The sequence below is a fragment of the Ovis aries genome, chromosome 26 (assembly GCF_016772045.2).
Source record: "Ovis aries strain OAR_USU_Benz2616 breed Rambouillet chromosome 26, ARS-UI_Ramb_v3.0, whole genome shotgun sequence".
Lineage (NCBI taxonomy): Eukaryota > Metazoa > Chordata > Mammalia > Artiodactyla > Bovidae > Ovis > Ovis aries.
In genome coordinates this window covers 38524430-38537611 of record NC_056079.1, presented here as the reverse complement: position 1 = coordinate 38537611, position 13182 = coordinate 38524430, and positions in this window count along the sequence as shown.

Here is a 13182-nt window from a genome sequence, read left to right as displayed (position 1 = left end):
CTGAAGCTGAAGCTCCAATACTCTGGCCACCTGATGCGGAGAGCTGATTCATTGGAAAAGACCCTGATGCTGGGAAAGATTGAAGGCAGGAGGAGAAGGGGATGACAGAGGATGAGATGGTTGGATGGCATCACTGGCTCAATGGACATCAGTTTGAGCAAACTCCAGGAAATGTTGAAGGACAGGGAAGCCTGGTGTGCTACACAGTCCATGGGGTCCCAAAGAGTTGGACATGACTGAGGGACTGAACAACATATAGGGGAGTGAGGGAGAGAAAGCGAGAGAATGCCTCTTGCACTTTATAAATAAATGCTATTAATAAATCTGGAATTTAAACAGAGAATTTGTTTAGGGAAAGCGTGAGCAAGAGGAGGCTCCTGTTGTGCCAAATTTGCCTAATTATTTAAAAATAAATGTTCAGTTCTGCCTAGGATTTAGTAATGTTTTTTTAAAAATATTGAAGTAGAGTTTATATACAATATTATAATCAACTCCAGGTGTACAGTACAGGGATTTATAATTTTTTAAAGCTATATTCCCTTTATAGTTATTATAAAATATAGGCTTAGGATTCAGTAACTTTAAATGGTAGAGCTTTATTAAGAAGTTTAGTATAAGTGATAAGGATCTTTGAGCTCTTTCATGAGCTTTTCTTTAAAAAATAAGAGTTAATAACTATGGAGAAGTGCCACCTATGCTTAAACAAGGCAAACAATCATACGCCAAGGGAAGCCCACGACCATCAGTGTCACCTGCTAGGAGCTAGGTCCACCCGAATAAGGCCATGTGGCAGTATCAAGGGTCATGTGGCAGATGTGACTACACTGTGTAGAGTTAAGTCTTTCCCTGTGACAGACTACTTTACTCCTTAGGTACAATAATTTCATGCCACAAAGACTAAACAACAGCTCAAACCTATAGCAGGGAAGAAATTTAGCCATGTAAACTTAGCAAATGTAGCAGATTCATGAGCTTAAATGCATAAATAAGCAGTTATTTTAAGCCACTATATTTTGGGCTGATTGGTTATAAAGCAATAGATAATATAGCAGATACTGATGACCAATCCATAACAATCAATTAGTTTAATATGCAGTGGTGTGAGATAAGAACTTGGGATCAGAAACTTATCTTTCAGAATTATTGAAAATATGTCAAAAGATAACCATAGGCTTACATCTCCATAAGTCATCCTTACTCACAACATTGATAAAGCCATTGAAATTCTATCTTCAAATCTAACTCTCCTGACTTTTCTTGGCAGTTACAATCCTCACACTTGCATTCAAGCATGCAATCATGTGGACATGACTCTAGGCTCTCAGTGCTGTTCAGCTACGATTCTAAATCTATTTTTCATTAGTCTAGGAATAAAAAATTAATAAATTATAAAATCAATGGACATCACTCCATGGACCAATAACCAACTCATTTCATACAGGCCACAGAACAATTGGCCCATTGCAACGATCCTGCATTCTGGGTGCTCTGTGCTAAATTTCCTCTCATGAGAATCAGGGAGAAACTCCAGCTATTCCATCTCAACCTCTTCTCCACCCTGAAGGCTAGTTTGCTTAATGAACACAATTAAGACATCATTTCTTCTCTAAAATGTCTATTGCGGCTTTCATTTGTGACCAGTTTTGCCTTTTTTTTAATAGATTTTTATGAATATATTTAAAACAAAGCTTGCTTCAGAATTTTCAGGGTCAGTAGGATTTTTTCCAAGATGAGGTAAGATTTTAAGAAATTTTAAGAGATCTAGAGAGTCAGTGCGATTGTTTCCAAGATGAAGTGTCTGCAGCCTGAAGTGTCTGAGGGCATGCAACTACTCATCAGTGAACCCAGGTCTTACGGAGTGCACCACAAGTATGAGTATCTTTTCACTGATCTATCTGCATAGTAGGAGAGCAGTCGGTGGAAAAGTGGCAAGATTGCTTTTTTAATCACTAGCACTTTTGTCTATGCTTTATATAGGTAATGGCTGTAAGTTACAGTGTTATCTGCATAGATGAAATATAAGTTGCAGATACTATCTCTGAAGTCTGGCTGCCTCCTCCAGGCAGAAGATGGTAGGGGAATTTAAAGCTCCCTGTCCCCAGTTCTTACACACACACACACACACACACACACACAACAAAAACTGTAAGAAACTCTTGTGACAGAAAGCTACAGTGACCTTCAGAGACTGCAACAGTAATTCTAACCTGTCCTTTGACTTCAAACTTATACAAACTTCTTTTACGTATAAAAATCTGAGATATTTCAATTAAAGACCAGACTATATGATATTCACAGGTAACTTGCTTTTTTGAAGTGTTATTAACATCATATTAGTTTCAAGTGTATAACATTATAATTCCCTATTACACATGTTGTGAGATGATCACAACACTAAATTTAATTAACATCTGTGATCATATACATCTTTTCTTGTGATGAAAAATGTTAAGGTTTACCCTTTAAACAATTTTAAAATGTGCAATACAGCATTGCTGATTATAGTCACCACACTGTACATTCCATCCTCAAGACTTATAACTGGAATTTTGTACCTCTTGAGCCCCGTAACACATTTTGCCAACCCCCCTACCCTCTGCCTATGGCAATCACTAACCTGTTCTATGTATGAGTTTGGGGTTTTGTTTGTTTGCTTTGTTTTAGATTCCATGCGTAAGTGAGATCAAACAGTACTTGTCTTACTCTGTTTGACATTTTATTTAGCACAATCCCCTCAAGGTCCATCCATGTTGTCATGTAAAATGTATATAAATATCTACCATCATATGAGGCTTTCCCAGGTGGCTCAGTGGTAAAGAATCCGCCTGCCAACACAGGAGATGTGGGTTCGATTTCTGGGTTGGGAAGATTCCCCCTGAGAAGGAAGCGGCTATGTGAGGTTCCAGGACAGCTCAGTCTTGGGTGTGGAGGTGAAGAGCCTGTGGCCAGAACAAGACTTTGGAGAAAAGTCAGAGTGGCTGGAGGGTGGTGACTGAAGGAGAGGTGGGAGGTGATGAGGTCAGGGAGAGGCAGGAGCCCCATCTGCCCAGGATACGAAGCTCAGATCTTATCCCTAGTGTAAAAGGGTCCATCCGAAGGCTTTCCACAGGGAAAGATCTCTCAACTGATCTTCAGCTTTTTAGAGTGCTGTGACCGCATTCGTGGAGAAAGACTGCTCTGACGCCCCTAAAATTTGGTCTATGTTTCACAACATGCAAAGGAGCGAAAAACAACCTAAGCAAATAAACAAGGTAAAATATAACTGGAATTATTTGAACATGATTTTGACCAGACAACTGGGGGAAAAAAGTCACAGAAAAGGATGGTTGCGACCCAGTATAGTCTAAGAATCTCGGAACTTTGAAGAAGCTCATTAAAACTTATGGTAAAAACTATACGGTCAAAATCAGTTTCGTGAAAGTCACAGAAATGAATCTTAATGTGGACACAAATGTGTTCTGTTCTAAATCTAGCTCATTTTCACATTCTTTTCTCTTGACTTTGATCATTTCTTCTACATTTATGTGAACTGTCCTTGAGGGAGTGGAGATGCTCCGTAAGCCGTTTGCCTCATTCTCTGAGGACCAAAGCACTAAGCTGTTGGAGAGCCCTTACAGCATTTTCTGGACCATCTCATTTGTCTCAACTGCAAAATTATGAGATAGATGCTATTTTTTTTTTCTATTTTCCAAGTAAGAAAGTTGAGACTTAAAATGTTTGGCAAACTGTCCTAGGTCACACAGCCTATAAATGTCAGAGGTGAGATTTCAATCTGGAGAGTAAGGATCCAAAAACCAAAACCCTTTCCAAAAAGACTCTTTCATGCTATAAGAGAAACTCAGATAGAGTTCTGCCTTGCCTTTAGCAAACCTTGTCATATGCATTAATTATTAGCAATTATTAACCACCTTTCCATCACTAATATAAATATTCTTACACATTTTTAAAACCTTCAGTGATGAGTAGTTGGACACCAATGGTGACCCAGGAAATTAGGACTAGTGTAGCATTGTAATGGCTTTAAAATTATCTTTTATTAAAAAAAAACCTTTTTAAAAGTTTGGGTATCATGCAATAGCCTCCCCACCACTATTTATTGAAGCAAATTGTGGTGTTTTGTTTTTTTTTTTGGTAGTAATTTAATGCTCCTCTGAACTGACTCCTGTGGTTTCAAAAGCTGGCCTCTGAACAGTCATGCACATTGATACAGACTCTCATGATGAGAACTTCATTTTCTGCTTGACTTTGTAAGTGAAATTACACTCTGACACCATTCTTTTCTGTTGTCACTAAAAGGCATTAATGAAACATGGCGCCAGAAATTTATTTGCAAGATTGCCTTCTATTATATCCTTTGGTTTGAAAATACCTTTTTAGATTCTTCTAACAAGAGAAGGGGGAGAAAAGAAAACTGTTCATTAGTCCTGGAAATCAAACATATTCATTAGTCCTGGAAATCAAACATATTGTCTGGTCTCCAGATTGAAGGGAAGTCAATGTTTTCAGAGAGGTCTTAATGTCATACAAGAGAGCTATTCTCAAATGAAAACTATATCAGTGTTTATATTCTGCCACTGGATCCCAGGTTGTCATTTAAGAGGATATCCTGCTTACCAAGAAGCCAGAAATCACTGGAAAGCCTATTCCATCCTTCAGAAATGGGAGCTATCTAGACAATGAAACTTGTTTAGAGTTTAGATGTTTAACATCTAAGCAAGATGTTTAACATCAAGATGAAGCTTTTTGGAGTGTTTCCCTGTTGACTGACTCCTTGTTCTCACCACTCAGAGAATAGAAACACTGATACTTAAACAGCAGCCTGTTCAGATGTTCTAATCCAAAGACAACTCATCCAAGACTCAGATCATTCTGTCATCTCCTGGGCTATTTCACCATGATTTATTCATTACACTAACCTACCCAAGGTCAGCCAGTTTTCATCCACGCTGCACTCAAGGGTCATCTACACATGTCCCTAAGTTATTCTCCAATGCCTTTCTTCTATACCCAACATGAGCAACTTACACTCGCCTTCCTGTACAGCTATGTTTACACAACAGAGTGAGTGGTTTGGTGTCCTGGGTAACATTGGCCGGCTGCTGAGAATATCCTTCTTGACTTCTGCTATATCCCCAGCAGAAGCACTTAGCACATAGCAGAAAAGCATAGAATATTGGTTGAGTAGATAAATGAACAAGTAATTCTAGAGAAGCTGTTTGGCTTCCAAAGTTATACAAACCATGTTACTCTTATAGAATCAAAATTATGGACAGAACTAGACTTCAGTTCAGTTCAGCTCAGTCGCTCCGTCGTGTCCAACTCTTTGCGACCCCATGAATCGCAGCACGCCAGGCATCCCTGTCCATCACCATCTCCCGGAGTTCACTCAGACTCAGGTCCATTGAGTCCGTGATGCCATCCAGCCATCTCATCCTCTGTCATCCCCTTCTCCTCCTGCCCCCTATCCCTCCCAGCATCAGAGTCTTTTCCAATGAGTCAACTCTTCGCATGAGGTGGACAAAGTACTGGAGCTTCAGCTTTAGCATCATTCCTTCCAAAGAAATCCCAGGACTGATCTCCTTCAGAATGGACTGGTTGGATCTCCTTGCAGTCCAAGGGACTCTCAAGAGTCTTCTCCGACACCACAGTTTAAAGCATCAATTCTTCGGCGCTCAGCCTTCTTCACAGTCCAACTCTCACATCCATACATGACTACAGGAAAAACCATAGCCTTGACTAGACGGACCTTAGTCGGCAAAGTAATGTCTCTGCTTTTGAATATACTATCTAGGTTGGTCATAACTTTTCTTCCAAGGAGTAAGTGTCTTTTAATTCATGGCTGCAGTCACCATCTGCAGTGATTTTGGAGCCCCCAAAAATAAAGTCTGACACTGTTTCCACTGTTTCCCATCTATTTCCCATGAAGTCATGGGACCAGATGCCATGATCTTCGTTTTCTGAATGTTGAGCTTTAAGCCAACTTTTTCACTCTCCTCTTTCCCTTTCATCAAGAGGCTTTTTAGCTCCTCTTTACTTTCTGCCATAAGGGTGGTATCATCTGCGTATCTGAGGTGATTGATATTTCTCCTGGCAATCTTGATTCCAGCTTGTGCTTCTTCCAGTCCAGTGCTCCTCATGATGTACTCTGCATAGAAGTTAAATAAGCAGGGTGACAATATACAGCCTTGAGGTACTCCTTTTCCTATTTGGAACCAGTCTGTTGTTCCATGTCCAGTTCTAACTGTTGCTTCCTGACCTGCATACAGATTTCTCAAGAGGCAGGTCAGGTGGTCTGGTATTCCCATCTCTTTCAGAATTTTCCACAGTTTATCATGATCCACACAGTCAAAGGCTTTGGCATAGTCAATAAAGCAGAAATAGATGTTTCTCTGGAACTCTCTTGCTTTTTTGATGATCCAGCGGATGTTGGCAATTTGATTTCTGGTTCCTCTGCCTTTTCTAAAACCAGCTTGAACATCAGGGAGTTCACGGTTCATGTATTGCTGAAGCCTGGCTTGGAGAATTTTGAGCATTACTTTACTAGCATGTGAGATGAGTGCAATTGTGCGGTAGTTTGAGCTTTCTTTTGCATTGCCTTTCTTTGGAATTGGAATGAAAACTGACCTTTTCCAGTCCTGTGACCAGTGCTGAGTCTTCCAAATTTGCTGGCATATTGAGTGCAGCACTTTCACAGAATCATCTTTCAGGATTTGAAACAGCTCAACTGGAATTCCATCACCTCCACTAGCTTTGTTCTTAGTGATGCTTTCTGAGGCCCACTTGACTTCACATTCCAAGATGTCTGGCTCTAGTGATCACATCATCATGATTATCTGGGTCATGAAGATCTTTTTTGTACAGTTCTTCCATGTATTCATGCCACCTCTTCTTAATATCTTCTGCTTCTGTTAGGTCCATTTCTGTCCTTTATCGAGCCCATCTTTGCATGAAATGTTCCCTTGGTATCTCTAATTTATAAGCATCTGAATGCAGAGTTCCAAAGAATAGCAAGAAGAGATAAGAAAGCCTTCTTCAGCAATCAATGCAAAGAAATAGAGGAAAACAACAGAATAGGAAAGACTAGAGATCTCTTCAAGAATCAGACTTAATTTCCATAAAATTTTCTAGGTATTCCCAGGCTTTGAATTAATCTGCTTTCACTATCCTTGTATGCTTGATTTCACTATCTGATGGTTGCATTTTTGCCGCAAATTGTTTACTGCTTATTTTTAAAACTATCTGAACTGAACGTGGGCTAATATTTGATTTTTTGTTGATAAGATGCATTTTGGTCTTTAATTTTTGCAACTGGCAACTGATATAGACCAGTGGGACTATGATAGTTCATTAAAAATCATTTGTTTTTCTGGAATCTTGGAAGGGTCATTGTTTTCCCAGTAGCTCTAACATGAAGGTGAAAGTGTTAGTCACTCAGTCATACTTGACTCTTTGCAACCATATGGACTGTAGCCCACTAAGCTCCTCCGTCCATGGGATATTCCAGACAACAGTACTGGAGTAGGTTGCCATTTTCCTACTCCAGAGGATCTTCTCAACCCAGGCATGGAACCCACATTACTTGCATCTCCTTCATTGGCAGATGGATTCTTTACCATTGTGCCACCTAGGAAGCTTGTACATTTCTATAATAATATTAATATAATATTAATTAATAATGAAGATAATATTTTATATTTAAAATAACATCACATAATTATATTAGTTATATTATATAATATTTATATGTATGTATACTGTAATAATATGAATAATTAATATTTATAAATACTAATATATTATATATGATATAACTATATATCATATATAATCATATATATTATAAATAATATGTATAATATAATGAACATATATAATATAATATAACATGGTTTGCATAACTTTGAAAGCCAACAACTTCTCTAGAATTACTTGTTCCTTATAATATATAATCTACTATATATAATATAGAATAATATAATACATAATGTATTATATAAATATATAATATATAATATAATATATAAATATATAATATATATTTATAGTGTATATAATATGAATTGTAATATATTTATATTATATATTAATATATAATATATCACAAATATTATATAATATATATTTATTATATAATGTATAATAATTATGATATATTATATAATTATATATCATATGTAATTATATACTGTATATAATATTATATATATTATACATGATACCTAATAATGTGTATATATTGTATATATATAGTTATATAATATATAGTATATAACATATAATATAAACATTATATATATAATTATATATAATATAATATGACATAATATAGAGAAGAGAAGCTAAAAAGCCTCTTGATGAAAGTGAAAGAGGAGAGCGAAAAAGTTGGCTTAAAGCTCAACATTCAGAAAACGAAGATCATGGCATCCGGTCCCATCACTTCATGAGAAATAGATGGGGAAACAGTGGAAACAGTGTCAGACTTTATTTTGGGGGGCTCCAAAATCGCTGCAGATGGTGACGGCAGCCATGAAATTAAAAGACGCTTACTCCTTGGAAGAAAAGTTATGACCAACCTAGATAGCATATTCAAAAGCGGAGACATTACTTTGCCAACTAAGGTCCATCTAGTCAAGGCTATGGTTTTTCCTGTGGTCATGTATAGATGTAAGAGTTGGATGGTGAAGAAGGCTGAGTGCCAAAGAATTGATGCTTTTGAACTGTGGTGTTGGAGAAGACTCTTGAGAGTCCCTTGGACTGCAAGGAGATCCAACCAGTCCATTCTGAAGGAGATCAGTCCTGGGATTTCTTTGGAAGAAATGATGCTAAAGCTGAAGCTCCAGTACTTTGGCCACCGCATGCGAAGAGTTGACTCATTGGAAAAAACTCTGATGCTGGGAGGGATTGGGGGCAGGAGGAGAAGGGGCCGACAGAGGATGAGATGGCTGGATGGCATCACAGACTCGATCGACGTGAGTCTGGGTGAACTCCGGGAGATGGTGATGGACAGGGATGCCTGGCATGCTGCGATTCATGGGGTCGCAAAGAGTCGGACACGACTGAGCGACTGAATTGAACTGAATATAGAATATACTATGATATAATATAGGCTATAATAATACTATATAATATAGAATTTATATATTTGCAATTATATTTATAATTACATTCATAATTATAATTATGTTATATATAGTATATTATATGTAGAATATATAGTACATATATTATATAATATATAAATTATATAGTATACATTATAAATTATAAATTAATTGTATTATATATTAATTATATGTCATATATTATATATGACATATAATTATATATGATATATAATATATGATATATAATGTTGTATATATAGTATGTATGTATACTATATAATATATAGTATATGTTATACAACATATATAACTTATATTATTCATAATTATGTTCATAATCATAATTATATATAATTACATAATATATAAATATTATATTATATATTATGTTTATATTATTTATAATTATATTATAATATATTATATTAATTATATCATATATATTATACATTATTTATTATTATATAGATAATTTTCAGATTCTTGTTGAATATAGTTCCCTGTTGAATATACACTAGGACCTTGTCGTGTATCCATTTTATGTATGATAGTTTGTATCTGCTAATTCCAGACTCTTTTCTTGTACAGTTCTTCCGTGTATTCTTGCCACCTCTTCTTAATATCTTCTGCTTCTGTTAGTTCCATACCATTTCTGTCCTTTATCGAGCCCATCTTTGCATGAAATGTTCCCTTGGTATCTCTAATTTTCTTGAAGAGATCTCTAGTCTTTCCCATTCTGTTGTTTTCCTCTATTTCTTTGCATTGATCGCTGAAGAAGGCTTTCTTATCTCTTCTTGCTATTCTTGGAACTCTGCATTTAGATGCCTATATCTTTCCTTTTCTCCTTTGTTTTTCGCCTCTCTTCTCTTCACAGCTATTTGTAAGGCCTCCCCAGACAGTCATTTTGCTTTTTTGCATTTCTTTTCCATGGGGATGTTCTTGATCCCTGTCTCCTGCATAATGTCACGAACCTCATTCCAAAGCTCATCAGGCACTCTATCAGATCTAGGCCCTTAAATCTATTTCTCACTTCCACTGTATAATTATAAGGGATTTGATTTAGGTCATACCTGAATGGTCTAGCAGTTTCCCCTACTTTCTTCAATTTAAGTCTGAATTTGGTAATAAGGAGTTCATGATCTGAGCCACAGTCAGCTCCTGGTCTTATTTTTGTTGACTGTATAGAGCTTCTCCATCTTTGGCTGCATAGAATATAATCAATCTGATTTCGGTGTTGACCATCTGGTGATGTCCATGTGTAGAGTCTTCTCTTGTGTTGTTGGAAGAGGGTGTTTGCTATGACCAGTGCATTTTCTTGGCAAAACTCTATTAGTCTTTGTCCTGCTTCATTCCACATTCCAAGGCCAAATTTGCCAGTTACTCCAGGTGTTTCTTGACTTCCTACTTTTGCATTCCAGTCCCCTATAATGAAAAGGACACCTTTTTTGAGCGTTAGTTCTAAAAGGTCTTGTAGGTCTTCATAAAACCGTTCAACTTCAGCTTCTTCCGCATTATGGTGGGGGCATAGACTTGGATAACTGTGATATTGAATGGTTTGCCTTGGAGACAAACAGAGATCATTCTGTCATTTTTGAGATTGCATCCAACTACTGCATTTCGGACTCTTTTGCTGACCATGATGGCTACTGCATTTTTTCTGAGGGATTCCTGCCTGCAGTAGTAGATATAATGGTCATCTGAGTTAAATTCACCGATTCCAGTCCATTTTAGTTCGCTGATTCCTAGAATGTCGACGTTCACCCTTGCCATCTCTTGTTTGACCACTTCCAATTTGCCTTGATTCATGGACCTGACATTCCAGGTTCCTATGCAATATTGCTCTTTACAGCATTGGATCTTGCTTCTATCACCAGTCACATCCACAACTGGGTGTTGTTTTGCTTTGGCTCCATCCCTTCATTCTTTCTGGAGTTATTTCTCCACTGATCTCCAGTAGCATATTGGGCACCTAATGACCTGGGGAGTTCCTCTTTTGGTGTCCTATCATATTGCCTTTTCATACTGTTCATGGGGTTCTCAAGGCAAGAATACTGAAGTGGCTTGCCATTCCCTTCTCCAGTGGACCACATTCTGTCAGACCTCTCCACCATGACCTGCCCGTCTTGGGTTGCCCCTCAGGCATGGCTTGGTTTCATTGAGTTAGACAAGGCTATGGTCCTAGTGTGATTAGATTGACTAGTTTTCTGTGAGTATGGTCATGATGAGTGATCACTAATCTACAGCCAGACATCTTGGAATGTGAAGTCAAGTGGGCCTTAGAAAGCATCACTAAGAACAAAGCTAGTGGAGGTGATGGAATTCCAGTGGAGCTGTTTCAAATCCTGAAAGATTGCTGTGAAAGTGGTGCTGCACTCAATATGCCAGCAAATTTGGAAAATTCAGCAGTGGCCACAGGACTGGAAAAGGTCAGTTTTCATTCCAATTCCAAAGAAAGGCAATGCAAAAGAATGTTCAAACTACTGCACAATTGCACTCATCTCACATGCTAGTAAAGTAATGCTCAAAATTCTCCAAGCCAGGCTTCAGCAATACATGAACCGTGAACTCCCTGATGTTCAAGCTGGTTTTAGAAAAGGCAGAGGAACCAGAGATCAAATTGCCAACATCCGCTGGATCATGAAAAAGCAAGAGAGTGCCAGAAAAACATCTATTTCTGCTTTATTAACTATGCCAAAGCCTTTGACTGTGTGGATCACAATAAACTGTGGAAAGTTCTGAAAGAGATGGGAATACCAGACCACTTGACCTGCCTCTTGAGAAATCTGTATGCAGGTCAGGAAGCAACAGATAGAACTGGACATGGAACAACAGACTGGTTCCAAATAGGAAAAGGAGTACCTCAAGGCTGTATATTGTCACCCTGCTTATTTAACTTCTATGCAGAGTACATCATGAGAAACGCTGGGCTGGAAGAAGCACAAGCTGGAATCAAGATTGCCAGGAGAAATCTCAATAACCTCAGATATGCAGATGACACTACCCTTATGGCAGAAAGTGAAGAGGAGCTAAAAAGCCTCTTGATGAAAGTGAAAGAGGAGAGCGAAAAGTTGGCCTAAAGCTCAACATTCAGAAAACGAAGATCATGGCATCCGGTCCCATCATTTCATGGGAAATAGATGGGAAACAGTGGAAACAGTGTCAGACTTTATTTTGGGGGGCTCCAAAATCACTGCAGATGGTGATGGCAGCCATGAAATTAAAAGACGCTTACTCCTTGGAAGAAAAGTTATGACCAACCTAGGTAGCATATTGAAAAGCAGAGACATTACTTTGCCGACTAAGGTCCGTCTAGTCAAGGCTATGGTTTTTCCTGTGGTCATGTATGGATGTAAGAGTTGGACTGTGAAGAAGGCTGAGCACCGAAGAATTGACGTGTTTGAACTGTGGTGTCAGAGAAGACTCTTGAGAGTCCCTTGGACTGCAAGGAGATCCAACCAGTCCATTCTGAAGGAGATCAACCCTGGATGTTCTTTGGAAGGAATGATGCTAAAGCTGAAAGTCCAGTACTTTGTCCACCTCATGGGAAGAGTTGACTCACTGGAAAAGACTCTGATGCTGGGAGGGATTGGGGGCAGAAGGAGAAGGGGATGACAGAGGATGAGATGGCTGGATGGCATCACGGACTCTATGGACATGAGTCTGAGTGAACTCTGGGAGTTGGTGATGGAGAGGGAGGCCTGGCATGCTACGATTCATCGGGTCACAGTCGGACATGACTGAGTGGCTGAGCTGAACTGAACTGAATTCCAGACTCCCAGTCCTTTCCTTCTTTACCTCCCTGCCCTTTGGCAGTCACATGTCTGTTTTCTACGTCTATGAGTCTGTTTGTGTTTGATAGATGAGTTCATCTGTACTGCACTTTAGATCCCATACATAAGTTATATCTGTCTTTCTCTCTGACTTTCTTCACTTAGCATGGTAATTTCTAGGTCCATCCACGCTGCTGCAAATGGCATTATTTCATTCTGTTTGATGGCTGAGTAAGATTCCATTTTATTACAAATGTTATGCCCAAAGTGTGCATCCCCAAAACTGAGAGAATAAGACATCTACAGCA